This window comes from Anser cygnoides, chromosome 16, assembly GCF_040182565.1.
Source record: "Anser cygnoides isolate HZ-2024a breed goose chromosome 16, Taihu_goose_T2T_genome, whole genome shotgun sequence".
Taxonomy (NCBI): Eukaryota; Metazoa; Chordata; class Aves; order Anseriformes; family Anatidae; genus Anser; species Anser cygnoides.
Window position 1 is genome coordinate 9,537,321 of NC_089888.1, and position 22,581 is coordinate 9,559,901.

General features: G+C 40.4%; 1 long non-coding RNA gene across 5 annotated transcripts in view; it reads right to left on the reverse strand.

Annotated features, from left to right (window-relative positions):
* The window catches only part of LOC106041348 (uncharacterized), a 179,025-nt gene that overhangs the window by 95,167 nt on the left and 61,277 nt on the right, over window positions 1-22,581 (reverse strand). The window lies entirely within an intron of this gene.

Sequence of the window (22,581 nt, forward strand, 5' to 3'; positions counted from 1 at the left end):
AGGAAACCAGCATTCTGGTTCAGGGCGTACTGACAGACTCCCTTACCCAACTCAGTACCTCAACCTAGGAGAGGAGAACAGTAACTGATTATTATTTTTTTTTCCCCCGCTTTGTTTGTCTTCTATTAAAATATCAGGAACTGGGCAAAACTAGAGAGAGAATGTCGCTCTAGATGGATCAGTGATCCAATGTGCTACAGCAAGTTCAGAAATCCCAGGATCGTGTTTGTTACAACATTACTAAATAATGGAAAGTGGTTGGAATACATATATGTGAGCAGCTGACTTTTTATTTCATCACTGATCTGGAAAACAATTATTAAAGAAATTAGATGTACACTAAGTCCTTAAAGTCTTTCCTTTTTTTTTTTTTTTTTTAAATCCAGTAAGATAATGTTTTTTGGTGACTTCAGACATTAAAATTTTCAATTTGATGAAAGAAAACATGACTGATGATTGGGGCACTTACATTTTTTTTATTACTATTACTTTAAAAAATTGAAATGCTTTGTTTTCAGAAGGACCACACAAACAATTCAGCAAGAAGTCACAGAATTATTTGGTCTATCTTAATCTACGTTTTACTGGGGGAGATTTTGACCCACTAACTTGCACAGCTCCAGTTTGGATAGATTTTCTCTCTTAGGAATAGGTCGTTCTCCTTTCCTGTACCATCAAGGAGAAACACTGATTCTCAAGTTTTCCTGTTCACTCTCTGTTAATCACATAGATATCACAGCATCCTCCATCTTTTTCTTTCCTTCCCTTCTAGATGTTTTCTCTTTTTCATGCATTCTTAATTTTTATTGTTATTCCTCCTCTTTTCTCTTTTCTTTCAACCAGTGATCCTACTGTTTATTTGCCAGCCTTGATACCATCCTAAAAGCCTTCACAAGTAAGCTGCTCCGGTGGTCAGCTGTAAAAGAAGCATCAGCAGGAGGAGGAAGTTATGCAGGTCTGGGATCTGTTCATTTCTATATTGACCAACACAAGGCAGGAGATTCCATTAGGACCCCTGCCCTCATTTACTCCCTCTCTCAGTCCTTCAATCACTGCTACCTTTCAGCTTTGGAAAAATTGGATTCACCTGCACAGTGGAAATGCTCTCCCACACCCCCGGCATCTCACTAGCTCAGATGCTCCCATCGTCTCCCTAACCTCAGAACAGGAATCGTAGCTCTGCGAACGCGTTGCTGTAACTCTCTGCTCAGTTCATTTCTCTTCTTGTTCTTCGTGACAGAATCACAGCCTATCTGAAGTGTAGACTCTGAGCTCCCAAGGACCTTCCTTGCTTTCTGAAAAATGCCCAGACAGATATCTGAGTCCCCAGCATACATCAATGACAAGAAATCTGGGTAAATGCTGGCATCTTTTAATAACCAGAGGATGTGTCAGAGTGAAGATTAAGTACGTACTCAACACTGAGTGGCTGCTCAGCCAATGTCAAAGCAAGTGAGTTCCACTTCGGCTGGCAAAGATGTACAAAGATACCGCACATACAAAGTCCAGCAGAAAGGTCTTTCTGCTCTTTGTCAAGCCCATAAAATAAAAGCGCTGCATAACATAAATCAAAAGGAATTCAAAACGTCTCTGTCTCAAGCTGCTAATAAAAGCTCCAATTCAGTTCAGCATTCTGTGCCAGCGCCAAACATGGCAAACCACCAATAAGAAAGGAGATGAAATCTGCCCTCCTTCAAAACCTTTTACACTTGGGTCATTTTATTTGATTCTTATTCTATAGCCTCATCACCGTATTCCCTCAACTGGCCTTATTTTGTCTGCATAACTGAAAGGTAGGCAGTAAGTTCCCATTCCTCAGAAAGACTTAACTTCATTTCTGCTAAGCTCTGTGCTGAGTTCATCTCCCCCCTCCTAACTGCAGTGCTGACTTCAGTTGAACATGGTGAACTCAGCTTAGTTTTTTTGATACAACCCCCCCCCCCCCCCCCCATCAACCATGAAATTTTCTCACTGACTTTAACTTGCTTTGGCTGGGCTATAAACAAATTATTCAAATCATTTGAAAAGCCACTATCATAAAAGCTTTTCCATTCATCATTCTAAACTGATCTGTTTGGACATAATTGAACCATTATGTCTTTATGCAAGGGAAGCGTTGCTTGGGTCTTCCTATGTGCAATTTCTTCCTCAGAATATTTGCCCTTAAATGGGTTAATTGTTTTCCTCTGCCCACATTGAGCCTGTCAGGAAGGTAAATGCACGGCTAACCTTAACACACATTTCCCAGGAAAGAGAGTAATTTATCATTGCACGAACTATAGCAGATCTAGGAGACATTAATAGTTTGCCAGCCAAGTGACCTACATATGGCAGGGTAAAGCTACAATCAGCACAAGAAATCTTATATACACAAAAGAAGCATGACTCCATCTGGTTCGAGTTGCCATCTTGCTTTTATCTCCTTTTGCTGATAGTTTTGACTGTTGCTTTGACTGAGCATCTCTTTATGTCAGCTCCTAACAAGTGAGCGATTGTGTGCAGCACCACAGCGTTCTCACACTGTTATGATTATGTGCTGCTGGGAAGGTTGGAAAACCACTAAGGGTGTGTAAACAGCAATAAATTAGTTCCACCTTCCTTAAGTGGTAAGTGTAAAAGGTATAGTGCAAGTGTGCACCATTGTGCCACCCTACTCTTAAAAAAATAGTACAGACTTAAAGGTCTTTTTGCACAACCAGCATGCCAATAACCAACGTTCTTGTCATGTATTGACTCAACTATCACACAAAACTACAGGCTTCTTTATTTGCACAAGGCACAGTAACACTTCAAACTGCATTTACCTCTAATGTGCTGGTTTGGACCTCTCTTGTCCCTGAGAAGCACTCTCGGTGTCAGCCCTCACCAGGTGGCACCATTGCCCCTTCTTCAAAGCATTTTTCCCAGTGTGTGAGCAAATGTTCCCTCTCTGGAAGACATGTTGACAGTACAAGTGCTGATTATATTTTTGTTAGATAAAGTTCTGTCGTGTTAAAGGCAGGAAAGTTTGCTCTCTGCTTTGCTCTTTGATGGATATCAGTCCTTTCACAAGAACTTACTCCCTGGCAGTGGTGTTCTGTAGAAGGGGTCACCAATCTGCTATCTGTGACTGCTTCTGTTCCAGCACCGATGCACATAACAAGTCGCATTTAGAATACGTTCACTCTGTGGCTCTGACTTCTCCTCCACTGGGAATTCAACCCACAAAGTTGCATAGATGTCTACTACCATTCAACAAAAGAAAAACACTATTCTGAGTTAAGAGTAAGATTTAACTAGTCTGAAATTTCAGCTAGACAAATATGACTTGGATGTAACCTGCACAACTGTGTCCACATCAAAAACCATACAAAACTTAACAAATTAGACACACAAAACTCACTTGGAGGTTCCAAGTTCATTTTTCTTAGTTCAACATGGGGACAGCGAGAATTGACGCTAGGTTTGTGTACACGCCATTCACTGTACTTCAGTGATCACTGCAGGTTGCTCAAAACCATGTTGTTAGAGACCCCTCCACTGGCAAGGCAAGGAAACACTACTGCTTTTGAAGAAGACAAATTAACTTTATAGGGTGTGTTTGTTTTAAAGATATCCTGTTCTATGATTCTGTCTCAAATAACACTAATGTGGCGATGCCCCTGTAAGCTGTGCAACAGCTATCAACAACTACTACACGATTGCCTTGTCCATGCAAGGAAGAAAAGAATTTATATAACACAAGTCCAGATAATTCCCTGGAATTGCAGAGCTGAACTAATAAACCTTACTAGCTCCTCCTATTTAAGAAGCATAGGATGCACAACAGTCACCACTGGAGAGCAAGAATCTCCCGTCAGGTCTGTCAGAGAAGCGAGCTGCCAGATTATTTCTGTTTTTTAAGAAATGTTTACTACGCTGTGTCTGCTGGCAACCATTGACTTTAACTTTTGAAACAGCAAGTGGGATCGACTTCCACTTTCCAACACCCATGGAAAAGGATCAAGGCACTTTTTAAAAATTGGGTGCATGGATAGCTGCAGTAGTCATGTTCTCACGCATTTGGTCAGATAGAAGCCTGAATTTCTATGCAAAAACATACACACAACAGTCTTGCGTACCGTGACCCTTGGATTTCCCTGAAGGTAAACACTGTGTAAAAGAGAACTACCTTCAGTAGTTTATACATCAGGCAATCACTATTCAACGCCTATCAAACGCTTCAAGCTGAATGCTGGAAAGAGACCCAAGACTGTTGTCCTAACAGCAAAGCATATAGCTACCTCCTATGATTTTTTTTCTGCTGCCTTCCCTACTTCTCCATCCACCACCTTTGCACCTCCTGCCTATTCATCAGTGAACAGTGCATAAAAATGCAGACATCTAACACTGTTAAGCACTGAGCATTGCACAGTTTCCTGGCATTTTCTGATTACCATAAGAGTATCAATAAGCAGGCCAACTGTTAATGAAGCCGCTTGTCTTTGTGAATCAGAAATTTTAAAAAATCACAGTAGTGACTTAGAAAATAAATAATCCTACTCATTTATTGCAACATAGACTAGCTTGTACTTGTATACAAAACTTCCAAAGCAACCTTAAGTTCTGCAGGACATATGCTCACACTCACACATTTCCTTCTCTGAAAAGCTACTCTGAAGTGGGGATCCTAGTGGCCAATGGCATGAACTGGAAGATGGTCTGCTAGCTAACTTTTGAACCAAGTGCATTAAATATGCAGACTATATTCATCCTCACCAGCAGCAGTTACCCATCAGGGACTCATTTGGTTCATTATGTGTTGTGACCTTCCACTAATCTGATTTTGTCAATTGTTTCTGAATACAAACTATGTAACTATCATAGAGCAGCTGATGGTCAGAGTACATAGAAAGGCTGATTACGCCACTGCTTCTTTCCTTTTCTTGTTTTGATAATAATATTGATGCACTACTTTAGCTTTACACTTCATTTTCAAGCAAAATTTAGAGTTTGTACTACTTGCTGAGATGCAATAAAATTAGCTATTATATAGCATACCCTGCAATAGTATTCTATTACACAGAACTGAACGTTATTGGAACAATGACTGTTTCTAGCCTGTTATCCCAAATGTGAGCGAGCATGCGAAAGCAAATATTTGGCACTCACAAAACATGCAAAGCCAACACTCTCCCTTTAGTGTAAGAGGCATAATACAGGCAGCCTGAGGCTTAAACATTCCCTGACCTTTACCAGCTTGCCCCATGCCTGACCTAGAGGTGGGTAGTTCAACCTGCAGGTTCCCTTCAGTCCTTGACCTCTACGCTGAGACTACCGGTGCAGGTGCCAATTAGCAGCGAAGCAGTCATGCTGGGGATCTCACCTGGGCTGGAAGGGCTCCACTTCCCATTACTGCTTCCTGCACAAGCCTCCTCCTTTTTTTCCCTCACTCCCAACTACTGCTGCTCAGACGTGCTGGGGAGATTTAATTACCTTAACTGGCCCGTGTTTGTGCAGCAAAGCGATGGTTCTTCACCACGCCACTGACCTGTTCATTTCTCTACAGATCTAAAAACCCTTAACTTCAGCCCTATCGAAAAAGATATCACCCGACTTTTGGAGAGGCTTTTAAAGAGTTATTCTCAGAAATATTCAACCTGGGCCTCACACCAATTCGACCCTGAGCTCTGGACTCATATGATGACTTGAAGCCATTAATGATTTTAAGATTACAATTGCAGCAACTGTTGCTGCATTTAGGGGAGGTTCAGACTTAGAGGTGTTCGGTCATAAAAGCCCAGATGGCAGCCTTGCCTCAGTGGTAATCAATTATTTTCCATGAGGTCCACTACCTCTATTCTGTGAGGCCATACTTTTCCTCTAAGAGAATATATGGGAAACAGGCAGTGCTGAAAATACCTACACATACTTTTGTCTAATAAATCATCTTTTGCATTTTGCAGTGATCATATCCACATTACTGATACACGCAGAAGCGCCTTATAAAGGCCTGGAATGCTCCGAGGACTCTGAGGAAGTCAGGAAACTCCCTCTTCTGGTAAGGGTTCAACCCCAGCCTAGGTTATTCTTGCACAAAGGCTGTTAACAGTGAATAGCTTTAGACTAGCCTCTTGCCTTGGCAATCGCCACCACTGCTGACTGGCCCACAGCCCATCTGTATTCATATTGTATCATCTCAGCAAAGCAAAGGCATTCTGAAAGGTCCTGAGGGCTGCAGCCTTCCAGATCAGTAACCAGGCTATCGGGTCTTAACTGAATACAGATTATAGCTCTGTAGGAGCAATAAGCACTCCCTAGTTTCCTGCAATTGTTAAAAATACGAGATTTATGACTAAAAATACACAGTAAAGTTGGTAATAGTATTATAGCACAAAACACCATACATATAAATGTTAAGGTTGACTTCACCCCCAAATGCTACAAGTTGCACGAGGATTCCCTTGATTGCTTGCAGTCACAGTACATGAAAGGGTTTCAATGACAGGGGAACTGCAGGCCTGCTTTTATCACATGCAGAAGTCAAAGGGGTTTGTTTGTCCTGCAGGGATAGTAATTCCCATGCAAGATGCTGAACTGACAGCTAAAGCCAAGAAATTCTTCATCCAGGAGAATCACTTCCATTAATAAGTGCTTTCTTTTACGCGTCCAGCTGCCCAGAGCACTGCAGAACACGCCTCGTATCTATCCATAACCTGAGTGCTTTCACAGACAAGAGATAGGTTAGCAGCAGAGCTCAGCACTCACACAGCCACCAGGAACCCTGGCCAATTCCCATCTATAAAACCCTTCTGCCTTCGTTACTGGGTTTGAGCTATTCAGCTCATCTTCCTAGTTTAACGAGAAGACCAGCTGAACGGGGGGATGAGAGGGTCACGGCACTGTGAAACACTACTTGAGTCCAGCAGAAAGATCTGAAAACCGGCACAGAGTGATTGAATAAGGAACTGATACGTTACAGTGTGCTGGGAATCAGCTTGCAGCTGTTATCCAACTGTACAGCTAGCCGCACTGCTGGAAACAATCCAGCTCCAGGTCATGCTCCGTAACAGCACAGTTTGAGTCTAAAGCAGTATGCAACACAAGTAAGAAAGTTTTTATGCTAGTGGGAGTCAGAAAGGGGTAACACCTGAGTTCAGCATTGCTGCACTAAGGCCTCAGCACAGTCTGAAGACTTGCTATCCTATCCTATCTGCCAACTCCAAAACCCACCACCAGCAAAAACTTATTTGGTGACTGTTTCTTATTTCTGTAACCATACTATAGTTAGAAATTTTGAAAGTGACATTTATAGGGCAGTATAAGTACTTACAGTTTATTTCAAAAGGCCCGCCTTCAGTATTGAATTCATAATAATTTTATTTTTCTGTATTCTACTGTTAAATTATTTTCTATAAAAAACCAACATCTTGTAGCCATATATCATTTTACAAGTTTGTAAAAATATTCACAAGTACCCTAAAAGCCTACGGAGAGTTTGCAGTAGACTGTATAAAGGGCAGGAATAATCATATTTAGAGCTTGTACATCCTCCTAAATAATTCCTTGGAAGTTGAAAGGAACAGAATTATTTCTATGAATGGTGCACAGTCCAAAACATCTCTCTCACCCCACGAATCTGCCATGTGCAGCTGAATGCCAATGCACGGCTGCATCGCTCTAAATTCTGCCTTATGGACAGTGTCCAGGTTTGTGACATCTTGAATATGAGACTATCAGGCCAAGCTTTCCATTTCTTATAATGATGCCAAGTGGAAATTATCCCATCAGAGAGAGCCCAAAGAATGCCTTAGGCATCATTAAGCCCTGAAACAGGGATTTAAAGTAGATCGAGATCAACGTGTGGGTCCTCTGTTTTGGAGAATTACATTTCCATGCACAGGCTCTCTTCTGTTTGTTTCATTATCAGCAAAGCAATGTGTTAGTGAATGGAATAATGTATGACGGTTAAAAATAAAACCTGAAGTCTATTTTAATAATGACTTTTACTGCAAATCCAAGGATTTCAATATTGCCAGATTCAGTTTTGAATTGGGGTATGGAAGAGATTTCCTTGATGTATTTTGAAAAAGAATTGCAGAATATGTCTTTGTGCGTGGATTTGGCTTTTGGATTTCAAATAGTTCTGATTTTGCAGTGCAGACTCATATTTTGTGCATATATGTGTCTGTGTGTATATACATACATATATATATATGTATGTGCATGTCTGTGTGCGCTGATCAAGAGTGGTCAGATGTCTCTGGTAAACAAGCAGTGAAAACATTCTGGATATTCCTGATTTATGCAACCTGCTTACAAGAAAATCCTTGTGACAGTCTGTCTGTCTTGGGCTATGCTTACCACTGAACACTGAATTTAATTTCATTGCTTCTACAGGGGGAAAAGAAAAACAGCAGAAAGAAAAAAAAAAGTTATATTGCAGCCTAAGCTTGAATTACACCATAAAAGTAGAGCAAAACTACTTGTTTGGTGTTTCAATTCAAACTGCAACAATTTTGACAACTGAAAAAAACAAAAGACATTCTAAATGATAAGAACTAAGCATCACAAAAGGACTGAAGTATTTGTGCGGTTTGACAGAATATTAACAATTAATAGATTTTTTTTTTTTTTTTTTTACTCAAAGTCTCCAGCACATTCATCAAAAGACAACAGGTTACCGGAAAATAACAAAGGTCAGGAGACAAAGGGAATTAATTGTAGCTTGGATCTTAAATTAGTTTTATTTTAATTTCAATGTGATGAGAGCGTTTCTTGACATTAGTAGATATTAATCAGAATCACATGCTTCCTCTAATCTCATTGATTAGGGTCTCTGTTTTCGTACTTAACAGAGTGTTTTTTACAGACATTAAAAAGTTCACACTAGCTGACACAGCTCACTAGCTGAACTAGTGAGAGAAAAATCTGAGATCAATCTTATTCAGTATAGCTCTGGCTCCTTTTTCACACAGTGGGGAAAATTCTTTGGAGAATTATCACTAGAGAAAGCAGAATAATTATTGCCTAGAAAATATTCCCACTTAGGTATCCTTATATTTGTCTCTGTGATAAACACACTGACACGTACTCAGAAATTTGGTTAATTAACTAAATAAAGAGAACCATTGTATTGAAGATCAATATGGAGTACTGCACTTCTTTTTTAACTCAGGCAAATGTTATCTCAGCACAGATTTGTCTCTACAGACTTAAAACCAGATTTTGGTGCAGACAGGGCACATCTACACCCTGCAGGTTTCATTACACATGCTGCACCTACATTTAGGTAATGCAAGCAGCTCAGCTGCTACAAATGTTGTAGCAATTGCTGCACAGCCAGCAAAAGTCTTATGAGATGATGAGTAAATTCTTAACAATCATTGTACATAATCAATACTCTTACCTACTCTCTTGAAAATTGGATTAATGAGGCCCCTGAAAGCTGTGTTTAAGTTTTGGTTGCTGCATAGGCATAGCTTTACCCATACTATCAGTATCTTACCCTGGAAGTAGTCCTAAGTAAAAGAAAGAGACCATTTGTGGAGTAAAATGTGGCATGCATAGTGGCACTTAATTACAGGAGAATAACAAGAACTAGTGTAATAGCAGTACAAAATACATGCTTTAAAATTAAATTTTGGGAGATCTGGAAAATCAACGAACCATGAAAGCTTACAGGAATCCCAAAGAAGCTCCTTACACAAAATGTATGAAAGTATAGAATAAAAAAGTACAGCCGATAGGAAGTGTAAAAGGGAATTACAGATGTGTCTATGGAATGACATGAAGAAAACCTATTGAGAAAGGAAAAGCAAAGCAGCAAATTTGGAATTAGACCTAAAAGCAATCCTCCTTTTCCCTCCCTCCCATAAATAATATTTTTAAAGTAGTAAATTTTAAACATTGTAGGTTGAAAGGCAAGCTTCAACTAACGGCAGATTAAGCGATCTCTAGAATAAAACAGAACATGGATAACTTCTTAGGTTTCAATGTTCTGGATAAAAATCTGTAGCTGCTCATCTTCATAAATAGCATGGAACCTTACTGCCTACGCACGGTTTGATCCAAACACAGTGAATTATGTTCTTGGTTAAAAGCTTCCTCATTACTGTTAAATTAGATTACACTGAGATTCTGAAGAGTTTTTGTTATTTCTCTTTTAGAAGTACATTTTCTGATTTTACTGTGCAAACATCAGAACAAAAGATATCAACATGGTATATTTAATAAACTGTATCTCTGAGAACATACTGTTAATTAGAGTACCAGCTGCATCCAGCTTCATCCTTTGAGTGTAATGAGCAAATCAGTTAGGCATTTAAAAATCTATTTAAACTTGATTTAAATGTTTTGATGGAGACAAGTGAAGTGTGAATTCCAGAATGTTAATTTTGTTAAACAATTGGATAAAGCTTGAAGAGAATCATAGACCATTGTGTAACGACAAACAAATATCATACTGTGTTAGCAGGAGAAATAGCCAAATTCAAGGGAACAGTAGGTGGCAAGAGAAGTTAATGGCGACAAGGCGAGTTTCACCATACGTCAGTTTGGATTTATGTATTCATTTCTAAAAGAACTACTCTCCTGAAATCAGCAGAAATAATATATATGGCTTCTGTTTACTCTTGTTTAACCTTGAGACCTGGTCCCACGGTTGTCTTGGAACTGAGATGCCATAGATTGCTAGAACCAATAAAGTGTGATCTGTGTTTTCTTTGGGTCTTTGTAGCCATGAAAATAAGACAAGCTGAGAGTGTCTGCAGAAGTAATGGCCTCTCTGTAGGTCAGTTGTTCAAAATACATGTTTATCATTTGCTTCCTGGGAAGAGCGAAAATAAACCAAACAGTGGCTGGTGAATTTCAAAGGCCATTGTTTAGTTGACTGAACTGGCTAGAAGAATTACTTTCTCTTTGTGTTTAAATTGCAGCTGATTCTGTCCTTCTCTATTTCCAGATAACCTGTTCCATATTAAATAACAAAACCCTTGGAAGCTTGCTAAGTACTCTATTTCAGATATGCCCTAGTCCCCTGCAAAAGTCAACTTCTGACAGCAGACAGTGGTAACCTCATTAGTAAATGGTCAGAAGGAAAACCAAAAGGAGCAGCTAATGTACTAAGAAGCCTGCCATTAACTGCAGTTATGCCCATTTCTGTCATTGTGGAAGTAATAAGCCACAGGTCTTGGATTTATAATCTCAGAGTTCTACTAGAAAACTAAGTGCTGTAAGGCGGGTGGTGAATGGAGCTGCACAAAGTTTCATTTGACGTCATACAGGTAATGGCCTATTTTCCTCTCCCAAGGTAAGGTAAGATCTCCATCTCCTTCAATAATTAAAGTACAGCTAGTTTAAAATGCCTTTTTTTTTTTTTAGTAGAACACCGTACTTTCACACAACCTATTAGCTGAGATTCCCCGCTTGAAAAAACAACAAACAAACCAGACCAAAACCAAACTCCAGTCTGAAAGAGGGGAGTTCCTAACCACTGCAAGAATTGCACCTGACTTCAAGTCTATCGTCAATAATTCTTTCAGTTTGTCCTCATTGATTGAACAGTTTCTAGTGGATTGAATAGTCACCTGGTATCTTGCCACAATGGAATTAAAAATAATCTGGGGAAAGGAGGACTGCATAAACCGTAACAACACAGGTTATATTGTTAAAGAGTCCCAGAAGTTTTGCAGCATTTTAATAACCACTTAGACTTAAAATTCTTGTTGGCAAGTTGCAAAACCTGAGTCCATTAGAGAGGAGTTATAAATTCCAAATAGTGATTCATTTGGGATGGTAAAGGAGAAGGAAGTTAGATGGCTGGAATCACACTTGTGATAACTTGTTAACAGGTTATAGAGAAAGAGATGGTTCCTACTTAAGTAAAAATATCATACAGGATGAAACACTTTTTAGGGATTAACATGTAAGAAAACCATTTAAGTCCCTTCTGCCAAGTTTTCCACTTACTGGGTGTCCCTATGAGATATGTATTAACATAAACCCGTCTATTCTTACCTTCCAGTCTTAGCCATAAAACTATACCCATCAGCAGCCTCCTTCACTCTATCAATTCAGCATGATTTCACCCATCTGTCTGCAAACGGCAGTGTAGTAAACAGAGACACAGCAGCCTAACTTAGCTATGAATATAGAACAAAGGAAATCACCCATATCAGTTTAAGTTGAATTGTTATGGCTGGCAACAAAAAATGACATTTATTAAGCAACTGCTGGTTTGACTTGAACAACTGATCTTCCGTAGCAGCATGAAAGCAATGTATGTCAGTCCCTGGAGTTCCAGCCCTAACAGCACGACATCCAGAGTGATCTTCTTGGGAACAGGTACAGATTACACGAACTGTGTCCTCAGCTATGCAACAGGTGCTGGCACTTTGGAAAACACTATTCTCAGTAACATCTGATTTCAGCTCTAAGTAACTTATATTAAAAGGAAGCTAAAAAGGAACCCAATACAGCCTTCTGGCCTGAGTGTGGGCTGGGTATGGCATGCAATAGGGTTGACTAAGGCTTCCGTATCTTACACTGTCTAGTGCCTAGGTAACCCCAATAACTCACAAAGCCATCTTGGTGATAAGATGGAATTGCCAACCACACCGTCTCCTTTGGATAGACTCAGGATGGTTTTCAGAACCTCATTCACAATGAGAGATTTCCCTCATGTTCAGAAAGAGCATCAAAGTCCTGAATCAGGAGCACGTAGAACCTTCTCTCAGGCATCTCTTATTAACTAGAATTGTTTTTTATTAATTGTGATGCTAGGCAGATGCTTAAGGTAGCTTAGCTAAATGTATGTCTGTAAAGCCTTCTGCAGACACAAGTGAGCAAATCCTACTCGCACTAGAGACCAACTAAACATGAACTGGCTCTGAAAAAGAAGCTATGCAGACATAACTGAAAGGGGTCGAGCTTATTAATTAAAGCACCATGTTGCAAGACTGTGCAGCTCACAGTTAGAGCTAATTCCAGCCTGGACAGCTTACATCACAGACAGAGCCAGGCAAATGGACATCCAAATGTTGCTGCAAAGCTTGGAGTTTTAGCACCCAATGTCCTTTTGTGATTTATCCTTGGTTTCCTCCTCTCCTGTGTGTCCCTCTGTTCAAATATGAAGATAATATTTACCTCCTATAGACACGGCTTTTAGGCTCACCGCATTCAAATTTGCAAAGCATTTCAGAAGTTTTGTTTGCATTTCTCTCCATTTCCCCTCTCTCTATTCAATTAACACTGTGCCTTTCTTTGTAAAACTTCCCACTATGTTTGCTCTGCTTTTCTCTCTACTCATTTTTTTCCAAAAACACTGAAGTCAGAAGCAGAACTTTCCAATCCACAGTTTTTGGAATGGTTGATAATTAGGCAAAATGTGCTCACTGACGCCTCTAGCAATTGCTCATTATGAAGAAACTGAGAAAATAAATGAAGGAAAAAGAATTAGGGAGGTCACTGACTACTTAGCCATTTGAGACTTACAGGCATAATGAATAGCCTTCTGGAACGAGAAAACTCCGGCCACACAGACTGCCTTCTTTGGTGAACAGTTTAGACAGTTTATTTCTGTCATTTCTCTTGACCAAACCCAGGTAAACTAATGGCATTCAAAAGCTGGAAATATTTTACATGTTTCAGTTAAAATGACTATTTATACATGAAATGGGTGGCCTGGGCAGGCTGTCGAGATGGGCACAGTAAGGATTTACCTCTTGTAAACTTTCCTCTGACATGTTTCTACTTAAGGACGTAGCCTTTCATGTGGATTGTGTGGTTTGTTTTTTTAAAGGCAGAGCCAAACTTTGGAGAGCAGAAAAATTTCAAATCCTGTTGTTAGGGAATCCTTTTGAGAGAGCAACACATGGCTTTCATTGGCTTCACATTTTCATAAAGAAAGCACAGTGAGTCTAAGCAGAGGAGAATGGAGTGGAAAAACAGAATGCAGCACCAGATTATAGCTACAGCAAACCCCATAAAAGTTTACATACTGACAATAAGCAAAATCTTGCATCAGAGCCAACTTACAATAAAGCAATGCAAAATGAAATGACTGAAAGAAACACTTTCCAGCATGTAGCAATTAATATCAGTATTTTACAAGGTGGGGTGTGGGTGAGGTGGGAGGAGAGTAGAAGTATCTTCATATTCTATCTTATTCTTTCCAAGAATAAAAAAAATATAGAAAAGCTTTGTTTATTTCCTGTATTCTGTCAGGGGTCAGTGCTCCAGAACGCTGAGCAACCTCAGCTCTCAGAAAGTGCAGGACTTTTGAGGGCTTTCAGCACCTTGCAGAACAAGCATGCGCTATATTGCATTGCATTTATAAACACAAACACTTGCTTTTCAAATCAATGAATGAACACAGGGAATGTCTGGGCGAGGTGTGAAATGTGCAGCCTGTGGAAGCTGAATCTGATCCAAAGTCAAAGGAACAATTCCTATCAGTTTCCCTGGGATTTAGATCAGGCCCTTACATGTTTTGAAAGATGCCGGATTGACAGCCCTGGAGACCTAAGTTCTGTTTATCCACATAACAAGCCCAGCACAGGCAGGAGCATGTGATCTTAACCCACACTGAGTCCCTTGACAGTGGGCCTCAGTTGCTCACTGGAAGAATGGCTTTTTCAGGTGAAAAGGGAATGTGCTCTGGCTAGCCCATTTAGCCCTTTGCCTTTCTGCTGAAGCTGCCAATTACAGTCAAATGTTGGCAGCTTATTTCTCCTTCCCAAACCTATTGTCACCTCTGGTGGTGCAGATTTAATTGAAACCCTTCTGCAGCAGGTTGAAAAGAGGATTTGTAACTTACTCCAGCCACAGCTGCAGCTAACTAGACCACTCTGGCTTTGCAGAATTATTTACGATGTTACCTTATGAAATCAACCAGAAGTGTCAACAAACTTGAGAAAGCCCTGACCTGTAAGAGAACATAGTGCCCACTCCTTAAGTTTGCATTCAGTTGTATGAACAGCACGATAGTGAGAGCAGTCATCACTGGCATCTCTGACAAGGTGACCAGCTCTCGTGCAAAGGGCCAGCACAGGCACCAACAAATTCCTCAGAAAAGGGGTACCTCACAGCCCTGCTCAGTCTGCTACTCATGGGTAAATTTCACCCATGTTAAATTTATCTTCTTAAAGGAAATGCAAAAAATAAGGCATTTCAAACATCAACATAAAAATAATCCTTGCTAATCTGGTGTGTTTTTCCATTTAGAAATCATTTCACTTCTGATGCATGTATATTTTCCATCCTGTGAATTTCAGGCAAGACTTCCATTATAAAAGCAGGCTTTACTGAAAGTTTACAGCTATATAGATGTAACTCCAACAATCTGCAGAAATTTAATTTGGAATGAAAGCATTCTGCATCAACATGTTTTTTTTTTAAAGAAGAAAACTTTACTATATTGAACTCTCCACAATAGTAGTATGGTTTAATTCAATTCTACACCATTTCCTAAAAGGGCACCAAAACTCGTGTAACTTTCTTTCAGTTCTTTCATCATCTAAGGAAGTGTTTCAAATAAAACCATTCCTGCTGAAGAACAAGTCCCTTTCATTTCCTCATTTATCCACCCCCACCTTCAGCCAGCTCCCACCTGCCCTGTCCCACAGGCTGCAAAGCACCATCTCAGAGGCGAGGAATGTGGGCCCTGGCTATGTAACCCACAATGGAGCTGACAGAGCTCACGTGAGCTGTATGAGAGTCGTGTTCCCCAGCTCTGAAAGGGGTTTTTGGGTAACTGACATGAAAATCAGCCCTGCATAAGGGTGTAAGTGGTTTCAAGAGAGGGTCTCTGGTACTTTTCAGAATGTCAGCTAGCTCTCTAAACACTTACCTCATGCTATCCAGCCTTTTACCACCTAGTCTTGACACAATGCACACACACACAGAGCAAACTTTGCAGCTCAAGAAACTCTTCAGCACATACAGATGATGTCAGTCTAAACAGTTTTCCCCCTTCCTGACTCTATACTGGGACCAAATTGTTCCCTCCTTTAAGAAAGCTACAGAAGGAAGAAGTGCCCATTTGAAAAGTAAGGAAAATACAAAAAAGTTTCAGTCTACCTTCCCCTCAGATTACAGTCATGTCAAGCTCTTGAGAATAAGAGCCAGGAGAATTTCACAGCATGCGAGGGTCTGGTTCAGATCAGGAGCCCTGCAGAAGTTTCCCCTGATGACGGTGCTCCACCTTCAGCAGCACTGCCACTTAGCGCTTCGATTCCTTCTTTCCACACTGGCTCACAGCAAAGGAGGCAGAAGAGAACTTAATTTTGTCTAAAGCAGACTTGACACCTGAGCATAGTACTGTTGGCAAAATTGTCAGATTACAGTGCTAAAATTTTTGATATTGAAAAGGTCATAGTCATCACTGTGGGCTTTAGATGAGCATGATCCCTTTTACGGCAGCACACGAAATCCTAACAGCCTTCAGTATGTTTCTCCCCAACGCCTCTGCATGGCAGGACAGTGCTTCCACCCCGCTGTTACAGAAAGGAAGCAGAACACAGAGCTTTGTGCTCGGCCCAGACAAAACTGCTCATGTGCCTCATGCTGCCTGACTCCAGCTGAAATCAGAGGCATGTGAATCAGGGGCACCGAACATCTAGGTCTAAAGTTACTTGCATTAACTCTCACGGGAGGTCTGCAGCAGACTCGTAACAGCTTTCATTCTCTTCCATTCCTTGCTTCAGCCACCACTTGCCTGTCCCTTGCTTTAGCAACTCTTTTACAACCTGGGCCAGAATCATCTGTGTGGTTCTGAAAGCAATGACACCATTAAAAAAAAAAAAACATTTCCTACCTCTTTCACTTCTTTCCACTCCCCACATCTGCTTTTGTTGCCTTCCTCTGAGAGACAAAGCTTTGCCTCAGTCATCTCTATGGAAAATGCATCATATTAATATAGCCTTTTTATTATCATTAACTTTTAAAATGTGGAATGAATTTCCAAGCTAGCAAAAACTAGGTCTGCAAATACTTGCTGCAATCCAAACCTAGTTTTCTTTGCTTGTCTGCACTGCTGTGAAATTGGAATTACCATGCCACGGGAGCGCCCAACTGAAATCCAAATAGATTCCCACTCTCCTTTCAGGATACTCAAATTTTCCAGTATCCTGACTAATTTAAGGATTAACAGATCTTTGGGATTGTGGCCTAGTATATGGAGGGGGCCCAACAGCTAAGCCAGGCACAGCAGGCAGCTGTGAGTCAGAATCCAGAGCACAGCCAAGGTGCTGGCTGGCATACCTCAGAGCCAATAGCTGCTGGCTGGCTACAGGTCTGATGTTAAGGAACTGTAATTAGGACTCGAGGGAGGAGATTTATACCGCCATCCCACAGTCTGCTTCACTTTGACCCGAGGGAAAGGCAGAGGCTGAAAATCATCCCACTTGAGGGATGCTAGCTGGCTGGCTATACAGGAGAAGAGCCAAAGAAACAGAGCCAAACCCAGCACCTTTGTGCTCCCAGTGCCGAGTCACGCACAGCCTGTAAGAGACTGAAAGCATTAAGCTGGGACATCCAGGTGAGCAGCACATGCCTGTCACCAGGCTGCAAACCCGTACCTCTGCAGTCTCGTGTACAAGCATGCAGACCAGCCGTAAATTCTTCAATGCCACTATATTCTCATAAAAACCAGGGGTACTGCAAGAAGGCTCAAGCCCTTCTGAGGAAGAGTGGGTTCATTCTAATAAGGCCGGCCTTCAATGCAAGCACATTATCAGCAGCAGACAGTGAAAGAAGAAATATTCCTACTTGCATTTCACCCCGCTTGGTAACTGCTAGTGGAGGAAAGAAAGGTGTCCCTCTGGCTGGAATGAATAGACTGGCCAGGCCCATCTCGATGTGGTGAACACACACAGGTTGCCACTGAATGAATGGCATTTGGCATGATTACAGAACTCAGTGATTTTTATGGGTTTCTATAATCTTTGTTCTATGTTCCTGGAGTCCCATAATAAAATGTCCTGTTCTCACATCAACTCCTTTCTATATATAATGGCCTTCTAACCCCAACACTACTCCAAATTTGGTCTATTTTGTCTGATGTAATTTAGCTTAAAGTCTTGAGGTGACTTGTCTTGGTTTCCAATGCAAAAGCAAACATTTGCAAACTCCCTCCAAAACAAGTGCACCTGTACAAACTGGAACAGCCACAGTCAGTCCTCAGTCTCTTGCTTTTCTAACGAGTCCGAACACAACCACAGCAAACCTTCAGACAGACCGTGATTTTCATCCTTCAGCTGGATGTCGCTCAATCACTTTGTCTCCAATGGGAAACACCCTGCCACAGCATAGATGCACACAACATGTCCTGCAGTAAACTACAGCACAGGACAGAAGATATGACACATAAATAACCTTTTGGTTCAGTGAAATCCCATTAAGCTCGGTCAGCAGCGAGGATTCAGACAAACATGCAGAAGCCTTCCATCCAATAGAGACCTACAAATGCAAGCACAAGTCAAAACATAGCAATAACATGGCTGCCTTGGCACAACAGTGAATTCCAAGTATTTCTGCATTGCTTCAGAACACAGCTCCATTAATACTCTGTCACCATCTCTCTGTTTGTTTGGCAACTGATTTTTTTACTGCTTCACATGTTCTTAAAGCTGCAGTGAGTCCCAGTGCATACACCTAGTCGTTCCCTCAAAACAGGGGAAATCACAAAAGTTGAGGTATGCCTTTCGTAACAGAAAGAGTATTTGGATTGCACTTTAACCTCGGACCACTGGACTAAACAACAGTCTTTACGTATGTTAGTTATCATGAGCAAAGACAAAATAAATTTAAAAAAACAAACTCTTTTCATCAGGGAATAAATTATACAGGGTTCTAGATTTGGTCTGACCCTTGGTTTTGAACCCTGGTTTTCATCTCTCTCCCCAGAATCACTGTCACTGAAATCAGTGTCAAATATAGCAGAATAGCTCTCCAGATGCCAATGGTATCTTAATTATCTGAAATCTCCATCATTCACTCAATGCAAAGACAGAATGTGTGAGCTTAGCACAGCAAATCCTCATGATTCAGGATACCTGTTCTGAAGTGACCCACTAGCATGGGCTGTATTGTTCTCTTTCCTGGCACAGTCTCTGCCCTTCAGGACAACACAGGACACCGCGTTCTAAACACTTGGTCTGTGGATCCTCAGAATGGCCCTGGCTCAGGATTCTCTCTCGCTGTCATTGTCTCCTTGCTTTATGCAAGCCTGAGAAACTTCTGCAACAGCACTTCCCAAGTGGTACTCTACAGGAAACTGCATTGCTCTCTTCCTCGTTTCCTCAGAAGACGCAGGAAAGAAAGAAGATACACCAGCTTCTCTCTTACAACATAACAAGATGAAATGAAGCAGCTGGAAGCTTCCCCTAGAGGTTAAGCAACAAATGAAAGTAAATCCAATAAGGATCTACTTGAGGCCTGAAGCTGCCAGCCATAAATATGAAGCAACAACCATCAAGTGAAGAAAGAAACATGACAGCCAACTGGCCAATCACCAGGGCAGAGAGAATAAAGTGAAATAAATGGAGGACAAACAAACTCACACAATTTATTTCCTCACTTCAGAGGTTTGACTGTAGAGAAACAAAATTATGACCCTCCACAATAGCTGGAGGCACATTCCCAATGAAAGGTAAGGTGGTGTCCACATGGCATATAAGAACGGCTCCTCCAGAAATCACTGGGCTGAGCTTTAGAACAAAGGTTGAAGAAAAGAGATAAGTAAAATTACAGGGATTACAGGAATGAGAAAATACAACATGGATTTACCAACAGCAGATCATGCCAGACTGATGCAGTACCTTTTTCCTAATGTAGCAGATGTTCTAAGGCAATACAGCAGAAAAATACAACAGCCTTCATTTAGCAAAACTTTAAGAGACCACTTTGTAAAATGCCATATCAGAAATTACTATTACTAAGGACAGTGAAGGTAGGGATTAATTAAACTGGTGAGGAGCTTCCTAAAAAGCTTGATTTGTGTTCACAGAAGCTCCAGTTTTGGACTGGCCATTTAATATTTTCACTAACATTCACAGCACAAGGGTGAGGAATGAAACTATGGAACCTGCTGATGAGAAAAATTTGAGATGCCTCATTAATAAGATAACTGGGCTATCGTACAGGAAGAAGCGGGTAAATTGTGACTGGAATGACAGAAATAGGATGTAAGGTATCATGAATTTGTTATTTATTAAATCTGCCATGAGTTTTCATATAAACAAGTTTCAAGTGGTAGATCTAAAAGAATGAAAAATGACAAGGATAGTTTTTTTCTTTTGCAGTTTTCCTGTCAGCTCAGTGCAGACCCGGTGAATAAAAACACCTAAAGCCTTAGTTTAGATATTGTGATGCAACACACAAAATGTTTGCAGAGATTCAGCATATATGATAGCACGAGATCACAAACTTCATTTTACACCAGAGTATAAAGAACAAGGCTTTGCACTTTCCTCTGCACAACATAAATGTAGCCATCCTGAAGCTCTGCACAGCAAAACTAAACTCCAATAGGCATGTGTTGCCCCTGCACATGCTAGACTCACGTTAGACCTGAAGTCTGCAGAATTGCCTTGAAAACGAAGCTAGTATGAGCAGAAACCAGCTTGTGAAACATCTACGTTTAGGCAACAGATCCACTCTGGCTTCTACCCTCGAGGCACAACTGTAAAACCCAAAATGCAGCAAAATAAGCTTGCGATAGCTTTAGAAGACTTTCAAAGCATGGGGTAGGATGGGGGAGAAGTGACAGTGAAGACAGACAGAGACACAAATCCAAGCATTGTCAGTAATGAAGCCATGGGTAGGTCTTACTTCTTTAAGAGGTGGCTTTGAGTTTCACCTTTTTTGTGTCTGTGGAAACATCACAGGAATTGGCAGAAGAAATCATACCACCCACACAGCATTTCCATTTTTACCAGGTGCAGAAGTGCCAAGATGCCTTTCAGGATTTTAATATCAACTCCAGTAAGATATTCTTTAGTCTAGCAATGAGATTAAAAATAACTCTTCCACTACGAAACTTCAGTTTGATTTTCAATATAAAAAAAATCTTGCTATTTTAAATGCAAGATACTGTACTATAGAACCGATAAGGAACATTTCCTGTCACCACCAACAAGGTGAAAATGAAAAAATGTTCTATAAAACTGTTCTTCAAAATGCTATACTTCAAGACTTACACAATAAAAACAATCTCCATATGGCCTCACTATACTCGATGGGCCTGACCTTGTTCCAGACTCTGTGTACTATATTGCATCTGTCATCTCTCTGATTGAGCTTGCGTGTGTATCACGGGAAGCCCAGGAAATCACATCCCATAGGAAACTAAGTCCAGTTGTAGTTCTCTCGTTCACCGAGGTGACCCAAACATTTAAAATCAAAATTAGAATTTGTGGAAGAAACCCAGTGAAAATTGAAAACAGCTGGTGATCTTTGGCAAAAAAGCCACAAGTATAAGGAAAAGGTCGATGCTCTGATCAGTCAGAAAAACAATTTCCTAGCAAACAGCTGATGGCAAATTTTTCAGTAAAGAAGCCTTCTTAATTCTGGGTTTAGAGACTGCTTATGAATATTTTTTCTGAGTATTCCTCAAAGAGAAGACTTAATGTATATGCTGTTTAAGGCCTTGATTCTGTAAACAATTATGCACAAGATAAATGTTATGCATACAAACAGCAGCCTCTTGTTAAATGGGATATTCACTTGCATGAAGCTACTTATTTAGCGCTCACATATCGCAACTGAAGCTAACCTAAACCTACAATGAGATCTGGAGGAACTATGTGTATTTAACACCTTGAGCATGTTATCCTTTTTTCTTTAAAAAATTATTCATTCACATCATGTTCTATGCAGAATTCTCTGAAATACACTTTTTGTTGAACTCACACCTGCTTCTGGATTCTTCCCCCACCATCTGCTCCATTTGCTGCCATTCCCTTTCACTATAAGATTGCTCATCCAAGTCAGTGTTTTTGCTGTTTAATTGAATGATTGGTGCTTAAAAACAAGAAAAAATATTTTTTAAAAAAGCTTTATTAAATGATTTTTTTCCCCAGAAAAATGAATTTGAAGATATCACAGAACTGTTTCTCTCTTAAGGTTTAATTTTAATTTACTTTTAAATGCAACTACATGTAAATGTGGTTTAAATGTAAACAAAGCTCTTTGTCTATTAGGTGACAGTTTTTGAAACTAGCTTTAGTTTAGGGAATATTTCCTAACTGATAGCTTGGATGGACACATAGGAGCTGTAAATACTTCTCTGGCAACTGAATAAGCTGATCCTGAATATCTGTGCAAGCTCACACTTTGCTCTTTGTTTCTCATTATTTATTTTTAAAACTGCATCATTTTATAAGGACATATATATTTAGTTCTGAGTCACTTGCAAACAAATCACGGTCTCCAGAGAAAGAGCAGAAAAGGGAAGTTTCTCCCTTTCCTAGTTGCTATCAGCCTCAAAACATTCATGCTGAACTCTGTCGTATGCATGGGATGGCCAAACTGCAGTTGCTCTGAGAAACAGTGGTAGATTGTGGATTCATAAAAACAGGCAAGTGCAAACAGATAAAAAATATGTCAGAAAAATATTTTCCA